We start from the raw sequence: 16724 nt of genomic DNA, 5'->3' as shown, positions 1-16724 counted from the left end.
CCCTGTAGACCCTTCCCTAAAATACAAAAAAAAAAAAAAAAGACTTGGGGTAAAAATCAGAGAAACCTAGCTTGCTCAAAGGCTGCTGCCTAGAAACACATACTTTAATAATTTATCTACATAAATATAAATATGTCATTTATAAATGATCTTTAATAATTTTGGAAGTTTCTGTGGTCACTTGTTTCTTTATATTTAAAGTAGGGACAATCATAAATGTTATGTGCTTGTGGGATGATTGGTAGAATAAATGCTTGAGGAGTTCTTATCATAGAGACCAAAATGTATCAAGCCTTTAGGAAATACCAGGTATTAATTATTTAATAAAAAAGCTCCATATGTTGAAGAGAGAAAAACATCTTCCAAAGTAGCAAAGTAAGAACACTGTACAGCTTTGCATGGACATTATGCCAAGCATATAAAATACCAGAAAAAAAACCCACACACACACACGAAGAAACACAAACAATACTATTGTATTGCCTGGAAATAAAAGAATAGTTATATCTAAGTATCAGTGGATGCAGGAGTAATTTTTAGGTGGAAAGTTATTTTTGTGTAATTTGCTCGTGAACAGAACTGCTATGCCTTATGAGCACCTAGTTGGAATAGTTTTTTTTTTCTTTTATTTAATCAGCCATTTATTCACTAATTATTTTTTAGCAGCAAAGAGTGATTAATAGCAGAGCACTAATCCTGGCTAGTGTGAATACTTCCTCCTGATTGTGATAAACAATTTAAAAATATATGCACAAATTCTCTGTGTTAAGGATCCTCATAAAAGCTGTGAAGTGTGGCACCCCCCAAGGGCACTCAGTGCTAATACCTGGACCAGATAGGGAACATGGGGAAGGCTTCCCTGAGAAACTAGCAAGTCAGTGGGGACCTGAGCAGGGAGCACAAGTTAGCTGTAAAATGAACACTTGAGTAAGGATCAACTAGGCCCATGAGGTCCCTGATGTGAAGAGGATGGAAAGGCATAACTTCCAGGAAACAGGAAGCCAGCCCATTGCAGCCTGGTGCGCATCAGAGAGGAGCTCTGAGGAAAACTATACACCTTTATGGCTTTTATCTAGATGCCCCCCCAAAGCCTCATGTGATCACGGGTGGGGGGGGGGTTCAGAAGTGGATGGATCGTAGGTGTGTGATGCTGGGATTAAAGGTATTTGGTTGCTAAATCAGTCCTCTGATTGGCTTAGCATAGTTCTGGGTGTGGATAATCGTAAGGCCCACCCTCATTATAGGTGACACCACCCAAAAGGCAGGCAGCCTGAAAGAGACAAAAGCCTTCGTTGTTGCTATCCTTTGCCTGCCCTGCTTTACCATGAACTGTTTTGCCTCTCCAAGGCTCCTCTGCCATTCCTTCATGCCCTGCATCCAGTCAGCAAGCAACTGAACCTGCTGCAAACTATGAGTTGAAATAAACCTTCCCTCCTCTAACATGAGGTGTAAAGCAGTTTTTCTCAGCAATGAGAAAAGTAACTAGGCCACTACTGAAGTGGAAACCGTGAAGTAGTAGGAAAAACTTGGCAGGTGGTAAGTAGGAAGTTGTTTTGTAAATACAGAATTGTATGAAATTCCTATGTCAGAGAGATACTTTTACCAGGCATAGACAAAAAAGAAAGGTCACTTAAGTGTAACCATGTCGAACTTGAGCTAGTTTCAAACCAGATGTTTCATGACAAAATATTTATATATTCGAATTGATCATAACCCATTGGTTTATTTATTTTTATTGACATATAGAAATTGTGACTATGATAATTCATAACATATATACAACATATAATGATTAAATATCATGAATAAGTATTTCTTTTCAAAAGTTTATTGTTTCTTTGCATTGGGAGTGTGTGAACTCTTCTAGTGTTTTATAAATGTGCAATAAATTGTTGGGAACTCTAGTTACCTTACTGTAGTGTAGGACATTTAAATTCATTCATCCTACATAACTATGTTTTGGTACTTGTTACATAATTTCCTTTTGTCGCCTCCTTCTTGGACCCTATCAAACTCTAGTGACCACTATTTTCCTCTCAACTTCTGTGAAATTAACTTGTTTACCTTCTGCTCGTGAGCAAAAATATGCAGCATTCGTCTTTCTGTGTCTGGCTTACTTCACTTCCCATCATGGCCTCCAGTTCTAATCACATTGCCACAAAAGGCAGGATTGACTTCATTTTTATGGCTTGAAACATTTTCCCTTTGGGAAAAAAGGTATGGTTCTTCAGATTCTTCAGATTTGTTTTGCAATGAATTATATCAACTTCAGTCCATAAAGCATGCATTCTTCTGAGATAGCAATTTTTATGACTGAGATAATTTCTAGAATTCCTAATTCTTGAGATAAATGACCACCACAAATTACTCTGTAAAATTCTTCATGAAGATTCATTTAGCCATGGCTAGGGACTGGGAAAGGCTTTCCGTTGGTGGGTTGATATTGGTGGACCATTTAGGGCACTGGGGCAAAGAACAGCAGTATTTAAGCTTAAGATATTTTTGAAGCAGAAGACCCAATACTATTATGGACTACTGGACTCTTTTAGAATATTTTGCTGAGTTAACACACCTATAATATTCAAATAACAGAACTTAACAAAAAAAGGGGATACAGATGAATGTCCATTTTGTATCTGTGTATTCAAAGTGGTTAGGATAGATATATAGTTACAATCTCTTAATGAATAGAGGGATTTGTTCTAATAGTGTTTGTAAATAGGATATCATGTCTGCATCTTGTATAGCAATTAACCACTAGGAAGAATGTATGCAATGTGTTAATTATTGAAACTGTCCTATCTATTTGGTTTGAAACTGTCTCATTGCTATTTGTTTCTCAATAAAATTATGGTAAAAAAAAGATATTTCTGAGTACAAAGAGAAGGACAAATTTCTACAATAATATGTATGGTAGGAGAAGGATCCGAGACTGAATCATAGTCACAGTATCATAGAAAGGGACAAAAGCAACTTGATTTAGATATTGACCCAGGTCTGAGGTGGAAGGTGGCAGGAAACAGGGAGAAAACCCTGTCCACCACCTGCTGACCCCATGTCAGGCACATAGTGATCATGTTCTTCTGTATGCTTAATATTTTGAGACAGACAGGGCTTTGACAAAAACAGGTTTTCTATGTCACCCAAATAAAATAGCAATCAACGAGATTGTTGCCACTCAATACCTTACCTTAAAAGGAAGGGAAGAAAGAAGAAAGGTGACAATACAGTAAGCCTAGAAGTACTGCAAGGCCAGAATATACTCATTCAAAAAACAGTTGTTGAGGAACATCTTCGGGGTCATTTTTTAACATCTCATTTAGACAACAAAAGTACTCCTCTCTACACCAAAAAGGTTTTGAAGATCTATGAAAATACTTGAAATACCTGGCAAGCACAGGGGCCTGAGTTCAATTCTCGGTTCCGAAAAAAAAAAAAAAAAAGAGCTGAGAAATTATCTGCACATTGTTCAGTGATCTGCTTTGTCACCACCTAAGAAGCAGAAGCTAATCCACAGATTAAAAAAAAAAAAATACTTGAAGACAATAAAACATATTTCTTGGATTCAAGATAAATGGAAACACTTCAAATGTTACTCTACAATGTTCATCAAACATGTAAGAATATAACTTTATTTTAGTTATGCAGATCAACTCATATAATTCCAAAAAAAGTCTACCTTAGGAGGGTAAATGTAACTTTTTTGTTTACATGGCTGAAATTATGAGTTAAGATCCTTGTCAAAAAATTTCCAGGAAAATTATATGTAATAATTAATTTAATAATAGAATGTCAGAGTATTAAGGAAAAAGTTTTCATTTTAAATGGTGACACCTCATATATTTCACATTGATGGCCCAAGGTTTTCATGTTTCCTCTCTAATTTTCTCAACTATGGGATTTAAGTCGAATTTTCCCTTTGATATATTTAGTGCCTGTGGAGGCTAGGCCAGCTGTAGATTTTGTTGCTAGCGATAATTTATTCACTGATAGGTGATTTCCTTTTTATTTCTGTGGTAAAATATACTTTGCAAGCATTTATATTTGTCATCATAAATACTAAAAAGGTCTTTAAGAAATTCTGTGATTCAGCCTTCTCATATTCCAGCTAGGAAAATAAGGCCCCATAACTAAGGGGACCAAGGTTGCACACTTACAATGACAAGCATGGCTCTCCAAAATCACTTTGTTTGGTGGTAGAAGACAGTAACTTTAAACTAAAATATCTTTCAAAACTTTCACCTCTTTAGCAGAATAAAAATGCTGTATGTTCAAATATGGTTGGCTCATTTCTTAAGAATATTACAGCAGTATATTCATATACTTAATTTTCTGTCCTGCTTCGTAATTAGCAGTCCCAACCAAATGGAACAGGGTCATGATGGGGAGAAGATAATGATGCTGTTTATTTGCAAACCCTTCTCATTTTCATTTTACTTTTGAGTCATGCCAAATGAATTTGGATATGAATACATTTACTATTTCACTTTGCAATTATTTGAAATTATGAAAGCAGATACTGAAATAAAAGTCTTTTGGGGGTGACTTTGATACAGAATATTAATTTTAATTACATCATTCATAATGATAATATAGTTTCAGCATTTGCTTCTGAATTTTCTTACATGGGAATCTATTTGTCCAAGAGTTTCTATAGAGCCTATAACCAGAGTACTTAGAAGTCCTGAATGAAGAGTAAGATTAGCACAATAATGACTTTCCTCTCTATAATATTTTAATGTAGATAAAAGGAGAATATATTAGAACCAGAATTATAATTATGCAGCAGGATTTTGTTTTTAAATCTTAGCTTCAGGTATGCCAGTTTCCACTTAAGTCCTTAAATGTTAAAATATTAAATACAAATGTCTTACTGAAAATTCTTTCCACATCTATTAAACTTATGGTCATGGCCATTCAGGTTTAAATTTAAACTATTCATATATTTTTATTTTTGCTACTTTTACCTTTTCCATGACTTTGAAAAACATTGCTGGGGCTTTGTTCTTATGTTCTTTTTATGTTAATTGAATGAGAAGTATTCTACTTTATTCGAATAACATGTCTAAAGGCTTTTGAAATCCTCTAAGAAAACACACCTTTATTGTACTATTTCTAAAATACATGAATAAATATGAAAACTGAATTTTAGAACAATCTGTATTTGCCGTATCAGTGACATTTTGAATGCAAAGTGGCGAGAGGACATTATTAGATGAGGCCCTTGTTGTAATTTTTGACAGATAGAGGGGAGCAAAGGGAAGCCAGTTTTGGAACCCGTCCACTGACTAGTCATGCAAGAAATGTTGCCCCCTTTTCAGCAGTTCAACTCCATTTCTTCGTATTCATCTCTTCTTTGGATGAGGCCGCTGCATTTCCCCTGTTAATCCTTGCCACGTGCTCTCATTACCTCCGTCTGTGTTCTCTCATTTCATAGAAGGTCCAGGAAATTCCTTTTCAGGGTTGCTGGCATGATTGGATGAGAACAAACATGTGGCTGCGAAGAAGAAATCTTAGATTCTTAAAAAACTCAGCAGATTCCCCTCATTCGCAAAGAGGTTTTCAGGATCAGTTAGCAACCTGGAAATTAGAAAATGATTTGTGTCTGACCAATATGCTGGAGAGCAGTGACAAGCAGTTTTCTTACCCAAACTCCTATTGATTTGCGATGGATCTTTAGTTCATACAGAGAGAAAGAAGTCCATATATATGTTTTGCCTTTTCATAAAAAGAATAAATAATGTTTTTTTAATAAGTCAAGACCCTAGGCCAGACCTCAGATTCATTTCTATCCCTGACCACCACTTCTGTGTTTTGTAGAAATGTTTAAGTTGGGGCTGGGGAGATGGCTCAGTGGAATAAGTGCTTCCCTGGCAAGCACAAGGACCTGAGTTCAATCCCCAGTTCTGAAAAAAAAAAAAAAAAAAAAAAAGAAATGTTTAAGTTATAGTGTCCCTTTAAACTAAATGCATTTCTTAGACATTCTTTCTGTAAAGACTGCGTCTTCCCAGGCCCTGTGTTGCAAGAACAGAGTGTCTTGGAATAGCAGGAAGCAGAGCTTCCAACTCTGTTTTACAGAAATTTAGAGGTTTCTCAGGGCCCTCCAGGGACCACAAGATGTACTAGAGCATAAGCAAGGAGCATGCTGCTTCTGCTCCCGAGGCTCCCCTACCCTGTGAGTGTCTGTGTTTCCTGGGGCGATGTCTATATGACTTCACTTCAAGTATTACTAAGATGTCCTAGGCTAGACAATAATTTTATTCTTGCATTAAAATATTGAACATTTGCAAACTACCAGGCTCAACAGAAAAGACAAAGGACAAAGCACAATAGCCAGTTAGAGGTTTTAGATCTGGTGCTGATTAGATCTAAGACTTGGATAAATCATCAGATGCTCACCTACAAAGTGAGGAAGCTAACGACATTATGTTCAAGTTCTCTCTTACTCTAATGCTCTAGAGAGAAATATTATTATTATAGGCCATTGGGTTGTGATAAATCAAGAGCTCTTTCTTATGTGAGACCAGTTCATCACAGAGGACCCAGAAAGACACATAACAAATATTTCTGGGGAACATCAATGTCCTGAGTTATTTTGAAAATATTTGATTCCATGCTTATGTTTCTTTTTTTTTTTTTTTTTTTTTTTTTTTTTTTTGCATTGAGATAGATTCCAGCTCTTAAAGTACAGTGTCCCTAGTTTTGTGTTTTAGAAGACCGTCTCACTTAGTGAACTAAGTACTGTATCAGAGACTGAACTAAGTACTGTGTCAGAGACTATCCATTTACAGGTTGTCAAAGCTCACAGCAGTGTCCCTTCAGCTATTCTGTGGAAGGCTTCCGGCTCGTGGCAGTCATGCCATCCATAATTCGTCTGTACCTGTGAGGACTTTAGTCACCCATCTCAATCTCAGTGTGCCGCTCTGTCATCACCCCTGCCTTTGCTTTTCCTTCCTGTTTCTCCCTTCCCACAATTCATCTCTGCATATATAATTCACTCTTTTCTCTCTGCCAAACAGCTTCCACTGGCTCCATTTTGACACTATTTTCTCATAGTGCCCGGATGGATATCTTCAGACATCAGCACAGATCAGGTTTCTTTTTTCTTTCTTTTATGTCCCAACCCCCAGTTCATAGGAGAGAGAATGTGTCTGTCAATCTCTGCCTAGATGTTCCCGCCTTGTATCACGGTTGGCTAGCGTTATGGTTTGTGCTTGCATGTCCTCCTCAAACCACATGCAGTCATAAATGGGGCGGTTTTGTTAGAGATGACTGGATCTCAAGCGTGCAGTGCTGGAACTGATTCATGGCACAATGCTAAGCTCACGGGCCCTAGGATTAAGGGTGTGAGGAGTCTGGTCAAGATAAAGGGGGCAGACAATGTTGCTAAGGTCCCTTGTTGCCTTTGCTACCTTTCGGGCACTATGAACTGTCTTGTATTATCCCTCTGCCATGTCACCCTGCTGTGGAGCAAGATAATTACAATATACAACTGCTACAAACTATGAGCTAAATAAACCTTTCCCCCTTTAACTTTGGGTGTTGGGTATTTTGTCTCAACAACAAGAGAAAAGTAACGAAGACAGCCAGGCAGTAAGTGTTGTCGATGTACCTCTTCCATTATGAAACTTCAAAGAAATATGGAGACCATTAGTATTCTGCAATCCTGCCAGTCGATTGTTTCTAAATTTCTGTGATTCTATGCTCTTGCCATGCATAGGTTGAAAGTGTTCTCTGCTTCCACAATCCTCCAATTTGCCACATCATTAAGGATTATACATAGCCCATTACCCCACGAGCAAACGAATGCACACCCTGTAATGTGAAGAACCTGGGCACTGAACCTCACATTCTCTCATTGCCTCAGCCTCTCCCTGCTGACACAGATTACAAGATATTATTTACTCTGAGCTTCTGTCTCTAAAAGTCAGAATTCTCCAGTGGCCACGAGACTCAGTGCCCATCCTTTCCCTTGGGTGTTCTGAATGTTCTCTGACTGTCTCTGAGCACTTTGTCAGGAACAACGTCAATAAAATTAGATAGTTTCTGAACAGCCTATGTGTGTTAGCTAATAACCTCTCCAAAAGGCATCTGACTAATGGGTCTCCCTGCCACAGAGGTAATTAAGGAACATCATGTAAGCCCAGTGACTACAACCTCTGTGCACAAGAAACTTTCAGAGGCCCTGTCTTATTTAGTCAGGGACTATTTAGGGATTATCTATGTTTCCCCATCCCAAAAATATGTATGTTAAGGCCTGAATGCCCATTGTGTCTGTATTTGGATATAGGACCTTTAGGGCAGTAATTACAGTTAAATGAGATAAGCATGAACCTCTAATCTACCTTATAAGAACAAGAAAAATAAAATATCAGGAGTAGGTGTGTACAGAGAAAAGCTTATGTAAGGATACAGTAAGAAGGTACCACATGCAACCTAAGGAGGAGGACGTCACCAGAAACCAAAGTTGAATACACCCTGAACTTGGTCTAACATCTAAAAGTGTGATGAAGGGTCTGTGAGATAGCTCAGTGGACTAAAGTGCCTCTTAGGCAAGTGCAGGGACAGCAGTTCATTCCCCAGTACCACATGCTGCACCAGCCCCGCCCCCAGGGCAGGCTGGTCTGGCCACTGAGTCTGGGCATGGTGGCACACGCTTGTAATCCCAGCACTGGGGAGGCAGAAAGCAGGAGGATTCTCATGAGTCTAAACTGTGTAGTGAGATCGTGCAACAACTAAATACATTTAAAAATAAAGCGATGAAAATAAATTTCTGTTCTTTAATCCACTTTCTCTATGCAATTTTGTTATGGCAGTCCAAGCAGGCCTCTTTCTAATACATATATGGAAACAAATCATGGACATTCAGCTGTGGTCCCAACCATCAGACAAGCAGGGACTAGCTTCCCCCAGCTCAAGTTCTCTGGTGGTTTTAACATCAGATTTCCCCTTAATTGATCTGATCAGCTCTGCACTGACCTGAACTGGTCACCAAGACAGTGAAAATCCCAAGTCAATCCTGCCATGTCGGCTGTTTTTCAGTTGTCTAGACATAGTCATAAATAGCTGGATGGCTGCCCACTGTAAATTTTTAATGAGAGATTTTGAAATTAGAAAAGGAGGGAAGCAATTGCAATTTGCAGCTGGAGTCATTCAGTAAGCAGAGAGTACCTGAAAGCACCGGGCTTCCATTATCCTTCCAGAACCATCTCCTTCTCGCTTATGCAAGTCAGAGCCTCAGTCGTACCCCTGTCTCCTTCCTGAAGAAATCCCACAAGACTACTTCCTAATTCTCAGCTGATGGAAGGAGGATTCTGAAAACAATCCAGAAAACATTACATCTGAGTGAAATCAAAATGATTTGGAGTTATCTGTTGCTATAGTTAAATAGTGTTCACACAGATTGTATCAATGACAGTCTTGAAAAAGAATCATGGAAATATATATACATATATATATGTATATATATATATATATATTAGCTGTAGTAACTGTACTACTGATTTCTATTAGTTTGTTGAAAGAAATACTTAAAGCATAATTATTTGATTTGCATGTCTATGTTGGGTGATCTGAACAACTGATTTGAAGATAATATATTTTATAACAGCTATTGTTAATTTCCTATCACCTTGTTTTGAAATTCTGTATTTTTTAATTGTTTTTTGCTTTATTGTCTTTGCCTTTGTCATTTTTTTTTCTTTCCTTTTTAAAATAAAAAGTAAAGAAACTATGAGGCAGGGATGGTCCCTCCCCCAAAAGATTCTCTTGACATTATACTAAATGTTAGGGATGCATAGGGAAATTGAAATCTTGTCTGAGCACCTGTGGATGCCTGCTGATGAACCTTATAAAACAACCTCCGCCTCAGCTCCTTTGTCTAGTGAGAATCTAGGTATTTCTAAAGCTCTTTTCCTATGTAAATTTGGACATTCAAAAGCAATATGTCTGAGCTATATTCTATTAAAATTGTTCACTGAACTAGGTGATCTCGCTATGTCTGCAGACAGGCAAATAAGGTTTCATATATATGTAAGATGTATGCATTGTGTGTCATTTTTACTTCTTTTTTTCCCAAAACTTTAGCAGTAGGCATTTTGCTGGATGTTAATCCATGTATCTTTTGCATAATGATCCTGGTGGTGAATGTTTTTCCTACTTTCCTTCTGCAGACTTTCTTCTCAGCAGCAATAAAAATTAAACAATTGCTATGTTTACCTTTTCCTTGGCCCATAGATGTCCTATAGCTTAATTTTATTACTAACATTAATAACCAATTCATTTTAAATACCTGGATATTGTTCCTTAACTTTAAACTTGTTTCACTATTTTTAACTAATTTAATCCATGGAAACGTTTTCATTGGCATGGGCAGGGTAAAATGCCAGCAAACAACAATTGTACTCAGCTGTAAACAACAAATTTCAGTAGAATGATTATATAGCTTTATACTGACTTAGTACAGTGAATGATCGCCTCCTTTTTTGGAACAAAGATGATTCCAGACTTTTTTTTGTATTTTAAGAGAGAGTCCACATGATGTTCAGGGTCTCACTACTAGATCAGACTCATAGTGATTCTCCTGTTTACAGCTTCCCAGGAGCTGGGATTACAGGTACCACCGCACCCAGTCTTCCAGACATTTTAATGTTAGTGCAATATTCTTTTATTCTTCTAGCCAGGAGATACTAAGAATATAACTAGACGCTTAGTACTTTGCCAGGTCAATATGGAGGGCTATAAACCAGGCAAAATAAGCCTTCTGGCCTCGCTTGATGAGCCCTTCACGACTTGTGGGACAAGTAGTGACTACAGATGGAATACTATAATAACTATAATGGAAAATGCCACGTTGTGAGTACAGGCAAGAAACAACTTTCGTATGTGTCTTTTTTTCAGTAGCTAAGTGAGCATTCAATCCCCGTCCCCACTCTCAGCTGCACAGTGAACCTTAGATTTTCTCACCAAGTCAACTTCCATAAGATCTTCATTTTGCCTTTCAACATCAAGAAGTGTGATGTCAGCTTTGCAAATATCAAGAAGAAATGCACAGGTCTAAACATATTTTAAATATTCCATTTCATCAAACTATAGGAATTTGGAGGGAAAAAGCTAAATATTTACTTCTCCCAATTTTACTAAGAGAATGTGATTGAGGATTTACTAAAGTGTGAGGGTAAAAATAATGTGATAGATATTCTCTGTCAACCCGGATGAAATTTCCACTGTACTTTGGGACCTCTAACTTGGAAAATAACTTCTGATTCAACAGTTTTACCTTTACTTCACTGTAAAGAAACAAATTGCTTCTATATGCACAGGTATATATCATATATGTACAAACAATAATATGTGTATTATCAACCACCAAAGGAATGATGGTACATAAAATAGCCATTACAAATGGCACCGAAAAGCATGCTTATTCTCATAGAAAAACTTTCCTGAAAATATTGACTATAACAAGTTCATCAAATAGAGTATCTGGTAAAATTGTATGTGTGTGTATGTATGTGTGCTCCTTGGTAGGTATATTAACAAATTAAAATTAATAAAGACTTTTGAATACGAATAGCTGAAGAATGTAAGTCATAAAACATTGCATCTGAATCAGTCTTCCTCAGCATGACGCTGGATCCAATATAAAAATAATCTGTCAAAGACTCTTAAAATGCAGATTACAGGGCTGAAAACCTACCTTCTGAATGAATCATAACACTGCAAGTATTGGGCAGAGCTTGGAGGCAAATACCTATAATCCCAACACTCAGAAAACTGAGACAACTTCAAGAGCAGCCTTGGATACATAGTGAGTTCAAGGTCAGTCTGAAGTAGAGAGCGAGGGAAATACCACACTTTCACCAGCTGCAGGGTCATGCTGCAGGGACTTGCACTGCACAATGATAAGGCAATGGCATTAACGCACAGCTTCAATAAATATGTTTTCTTGACATAGGAGCTCCCTGAAAAATCTCTGAATGGTCAGTCAAACAATTAGAGTCATCATGCAAAGAATGATGGCTTCTATTTTAGCCCATAGAATAAAACATACATATTCAAAGGTCTGTATTAATACATTAGGGGATTGAATGAATTCTTTCTTACAAAAGGGTTTGAAATATCATAGGTGAAGAAAAAGAGAAATAAAAAGTGACCACCAGGTAAATACTGTGGTGACTGCTGCAGATGTGTGACCAGATAATGCTAAAACTGTTACTGAAAAGGGACACTTATCTAGTCTCTAAGTGTCATCTTTGAGGTAATTATCAATTATAAAGGATAAGTTATAACCTGATCAAGAAATGTGGCAGGAGCTACCTTAATAAAGTAGTGAAGTTTGATGTCCCTTGGAAAATCAAATGACAATGCCGTGAATCCCTTGAGAACGGACACCAAGAAGGATAAAACACTGTTTCTGTGGCCTTTTTATTGAAGAAAAAAGTAATGCTGTAACATAAGAACACATCAGAGAGATCCAAACTGAGGGACAGAGTGGCCAACACCCTAAAAGTGTCAAAGCCACACAAGGCAAGACTAGAAGCTCTTACAGGATAGAAGGAAGTAAGGAAATATAACCCAAAGAACAGCTGAACCCTAAATAAGATTTTGAAAGAACACTAGTAGAAAAGAATGGTAAGATTCAAATTAGGGATAGATAGTTCACAGTACTGACCTTGGCTGATTTATTGGTTTCAGTCACTGTCCCTTGCACATAGAAGGTTGTTAACATTTGTGTCAGCTAGCTTAGGCATATAAGCAAGTTGTACTCTTCACTGCTGCTTATGCAAAATTCTAAAATTCATTCAAATACAGTTTTTCTCTTAAAAATGCTAATTAGTTCCTTGTTTCAGCATTTTAATTTCATATATATATATATATATATATCACATAAGGATTTTTAGAAATTATTGGAGAGTATGTATAACGTGTGTGTGTGTGTGTGTGTGTGTGTCACAATGACAACCATGAAATCCTCAAAAACTGACTTTTTTCTTAGTGCCAGATACTTCAAGGAATTCTAAGTCAGGAAAATGATTCCAAACATGAGAAATTCAACTTGGTAGCCAATAAATAACTTAACTGCCAAAAGGGTCAGCAAGTTAACCAGTAGTAATGAAAGAAAGGGAGAAGAGGAAGCCTCTCTATCATTTTCCCCATCATCTGCACCTGGATAAAAAATTCAAGATCTATCTGGAAGAGAAAGCTGGGCAGCCATTGCTCCACTCATTATGACTGTGAGGCAGCAGGAGCTGTCTAGCCTGGGCAGTGCCTCTGTGGGCCTCTACTACCTTCATGAAATACTGGAGGCTTTTTCATGCTGAGTCTTCTAGAGACTGCACAGCACTCTGGCCGTGGTTTATGCAATGCCCAACTAACATTAGACTTGAAAGGAGCAGCTCTGGGGACCAGGGAGCAGCTGTGGTGGTGAGTGCCTGCCAGCAGACCCTGGGAAGAGAACTCCAGCAGCAAATGTGCTGCAAGGGGCTACATGACAGACAAAGAAAGCCTGATAAGCCATCAACATATGAGCTATCTCTAAGAATTTGTAGAAGTTTTTGGAGAGTATTACTGGTCAGCCTTCCCATTGCTGCACCAAAATACATTACAGACACAAATTAAAGGAGGAGAAGTTTATTGTGGCTCATGGGTTATGAGGCTCCAGTTCCCTACTTAGAGGCAGGATCATGATGGTGAAGCAAAGCTGCTTACATCATAGCTTGAAAACAAAGCACAGGAGAACACCAGGAACAGGGGCCGAGGATCTGAAATAGTCCCCTAGGTCGCACGTCTATGATTGACCCAAACATCCAGAAGGGTGCTTTGCTAATCCTTGAAATGGCTGTCATGCCAGTCTAGCTGACAACCAAGTTCACTGTCCATGAAAGATCTAGAAAGCAATGATACTGAATGGAAAGTGCTTATGTCACTAAAGAGTGCATGGCTTACTCTTGTGCTCCTGGTATATGGCCAAGACCCAATAAATGCTAGATATTACTTTATTTTTATCCTACTTTTATCCTACTGCTGGGGAATCTAATCAAACACTTCCTACGCTTCTCTAAGTTACTCGGAACTTCTTGCCACACGCTGAGAGATCTCAAAGTAGCAGAAGAGTAAGCAAGAATAAATAAGGGTATCCAACTCATGGGGGAAACTCTACCTTGGAAACAACTTGGGCCAGTCACTTGTTTTCTCTGAGATTTTCATGCTTGTTTTTTTGGTTGTTGTTGTTTTGTTATGTGTTCTACAAGTGTCAGAGTGAGTTGTCACTCCCAAGTCTCATTCTGGGCATGTCTTAGTCAGTCTTCCTATTTCTAGGACATAGTACCACCATGCGCAACTTAAAGGAAGAGAGGTTTAAGTTAGCATATAGTCTGATGGGATGGAGTTCATGGACAACTGGCTCCAAAGCTGAATTTCATTGTAGAATACAGCAGCACAGCAAAGCTGCTTAGTTCATAGTGACTAGAAAGAAGTACGCCAGAGAATAAGGGGCAAGGGGCTTGGTAAGCACACAAATGCATACCTCCATGACCCAACCAGATACACCCAGATACATTCTCTACCAATTCCATGCATGGCTCTGAAGCTGGTCAAGTTGACAATATCATGTCAAGTATCATAAGCCACAAAGATTTGAAATACTTTTAAAAATCCACATTTTTAAAATGCTGCCTCCCATTAAATCTTGAACATCATTACTCAGACCCTTGGCTCTGTTATCAGTATCAATAGGAAGAAGAAAGAACTCCTCAGAACTATAAAACCTGAATCCTAAACTAGACCTGCCAAGTCAGAAACTCTAGTTAATTCTAATGCTCTACGAAGTGAAGAAAGCTCAGTTCTTTGCTCTTCTTCTTTTTCAGGAAAGAAAACTGAAGTCTTATAAGAAGTGTGACTAACTTTAAGGTTCAGGAAAAAAAACCCTCTAAAGGCATGTTATGGTCTGTGGCTAGTTTTCCCCCCTAACCCAATGCAGTCATAGGGGAGCTTCTAGAGTTTGTGATTATGCTATAATCCAATCCTTGGATTGTGGGTGTGAGGGCTACACTCACCCACCCACCCTGGGGCAGATAGCCTGAATACCACATGAGGAAGGGAGAGAAGACTGCTAGCTGCTTCAGCTGCTGCTACTTCTTTGGCTCTTTGCTGTTTTCTGTAGCCATGAACAGCTGCCCTCTGCCATAAGCTACTCTGACTTGGAGCCAGCCCAATATGGACTGAAACCTCCACTAACTGTGAGTTAAATAAACTTTTCTGTTCTTAATTTTGGGTGTGAGGTATTTTGTTCCAGCAACAAGAGAAAAATAAGACAGGGAAGGTCCTTAATCTGACTCCATTTACTACTGCCTGTAGTAATACTAACTTTAACATCTAGTGTTGAATGCATTATTCAATACTTATTGGTACACATTAGTATGGCAAAATAATGAGTTTTTTTAATGTATTTAGTACAGGGTCTATAAGGTTTCACTGTTGGACTTATAGTGATCCTCCTGTTTTCAGCCTCGCAAACGCTGGGATTACAGGCATACACCACCACACCCAGTCTCAATCACAGTCTCAGTGCACCCGGGGGATAGGTCCAGCACAGCACACTGGGGATCAAAACCCCGGCCTCTGTGCTCTGCCTAAGCAGATTCTTTAGTCCGTTAAGCTATCGGGCCAGCCTTTAGATTCTTTATGTTAATTTGGAACAATTGTATACCTTATTTTGATTTTTATGTCCATTATTTCCTTTCTTTTTTTAACAGTACAAAGAAATTAATACAAACACTAGGTTTTAAAAACTTAGTGTTAAATTTGTATCATAATGCTAAAATTTGTATCTTCATCTTTCAAAGATACCTTAAAGAGCATCTTCCAACTCCTTCATCCACGAAATGGTACCAGTAGACTGCATATGGTAGCTGTAAACTAATGGGAGAAAACTCTGGTCAGGAAGTTCTATTTTACTTCCATTCTTAAGAATTACACAATCTATATAGAGTTAGCAATCCTAAAAGACAAAAAATGTATATGGGTAAAAATGATTCATATGAATTACATCCACTTAAGATTATTTGGTTTTTGCTTTAAATGAATCTAGGTCTTATGAATTATAGGATACTGAGCTAATCTGATGATTAACTCATGACCATTGGACAGTAAACGCTTGATTCAAGATGACTGGATTGCGGTAACAGAAGCAAGCTTCACCAAGGATAAGAACTGATTGGTTTTGTTCCTTAGTATATGCAGATCTTCACAGAGTATCTAACATGTATTGATTTATAAGTGTCCCTGACAAAATTCCACAATCTAATTTTTTAAAGTTGTAAGTCCCTACACTTATTCATTTTCCACTTCACATTATTTTCATTTTATTATCAAATTAATTATACAATCTTATATTATAAAGCCAAATATTTATGAATAGCCAGTACAGACTGGCTAACCTAATCCTACCAGACAGCAATGAGCATTAACCAAGTTGTCTTAAGATGATCATGGTGTATCACCTATAAAAAACCTAAAACAGGGGGCTGGGGAGATGGCTCAGTAGAATAAAAGTTTCCCTGGCAAGCACAACAGCCTGAGTTCAATCCACGGTTCTGCCAAAAAAAAATTAAAAAAAAAAAACCTAAAATATTTCTCTCCTTACAAGAGGAGAAATTTCAGCAAGGATTTAAGTAGCCAAAATTATTTCTTTAGAGTTTTAAATATGTTTTAAAATGTCTATG

This window comes from Octodon degus, unplaced genomic scaffold, assembly GCF_000260255.1.
Source record: "Octodon degus isolate 3935 unplaced genomic scaffold, OctDeg1.0 scaffold00096, whole genome shotgun sequence".
Lineage (NCBI taxonomy): Eukaryota > Metazoa > Chordata > Mammalia > Rodentia > Octodontidae > Octodon > Octodon degus.
Note: the sequence above shows the minus strand (reverse complement) of the source record.